Source organism: Nannospalax galili, unplaced genomic scaffold, assembly GCF_000622305.1.
Source record: "Nannospalax galili isolate Female #2095 unplaced genomic scaffold, S.galili_v1.0 scaffold1250, whole genome shotgun sequence".
NCBI classification, from domain to species: Eukaryota; Metazoa; Chordata; class Mammalia; order Rodentia; family Spalacidae; genus Nannospalax; species Nannospalax galili.
Genome location: NW_008328704.1, coordinates 222,088 through 222,441, shown reverse-complemented (window position 1 = coordinate 222,441; position 354 = coordinate 222,088). Strand labels below are relative to the sequence as shown.

The window sequence follows — 354 nt, the reverse complement described above, 5'->3', positions numbered from 1 at the left end:
CACCCCGCCCGCGCCCTCCGTCTCGCGCCGGCCATCGGAGGGGCGCGGCGGCGCTTTCGGGGCGCAGGACCCCGTGGGTCCCCGGTGCTCCCGACCTCCCATGCCGAGCCGGACCCCGCAGCGCGGCCGCGTACCTGGCGCGGGCACCGGCGGACGACGAGCACGGAGCAGGGGGCAGAGCGAAGGCGCCGCTGCCGTCTCTCTGGCTCCCTCTAGGCCGCGCCGGCGCTATTTAAACCGCGGCCATCCCCGCGCGGCCACGCCACATGGGCTGACAGCTTGGCTGCGCCGCCCAGGCCAATGAGCGTCGGGGCTGCGCCCCGGGACCCGGCGCGCCGCCGGCGGTGGGGTGAT

At 78.0% G+C, this 354-nt stretch overlaps 1 protein-coding gene across 1 annotated transcript in view; it reads right to left on the bottom strand.

Annotated features, from left to right (window-relative positions):
* Positions 1-289, bottom strand: part of Fasn (fatty acid synthase) — a 17,575-nt gene extending 17,286 nt beyond the window's left edge. The window contains exon 1 of the mRNA XM_008828196.3: positions 135-289. The gene's annotated coding sequence lies outside the window, so the exon portion shown is untranslated. The remainder of the gene's footprint in view (positions 1-134) is intronic.
* Between the last annotated feature and the right edge of the window lie 65 nt (positions 290-354).